The sequence below is a fragment of the Rhincodon typus genome, chromosome 10 (assembly GCF_021869965.1).
Source record: "Rhincodon typus isolate 14 chromosome 10, sRhiTyp1.1, whole genome shotgun sequence".
NCBI lineage: Eukaryota > Metazoa > Chordata > Chondrichthyes > Orectolobiformes > Rhincodontidae > Rhincodon > Rhincodon typus.
In genome coordinates, this window is record NC_063341.1 from 42798767 (window position 1) to 42799002 (window position 236).

Below are 236 nucleotides of genomic sequence, written 5' to 3' on the forward strand. Positions count from 1 at the left end.
GAATGAAGGTATATTGATGCTGTGACTACCAGAAGTTTGAATTATGCCATATTCAACCTGTGAGAAAGTAATAGTGACACACTAATACCAAGAGTTAGCATTATTAGTGTTGAACATTGTTACATTGTCTAATGGTTAGGGAGTATATGGATAGGTGATAACGTTTTACATATTCCGATAGCACAAGAGTCTGGACTTTTTACAATGTTATTCGACCTGCTATCAACCTCGTTCTT

At 35.6% G+C, this 236-nt stretch overlaps 1 protein-coding gene across 1 annotated transcript in view; it reads right to left on the minus strand.

Moving 5' to 3' along the window:
- LOC109924749 (FAS-associated factor 1) overlaps positions 1–236 on the minus strand; it is a 142977-nt gene that overhangs the window by 69501 nt on the left and 73240 nt on the right. The gene's annotated exons all lie outside the window — the stretch shown is intronic.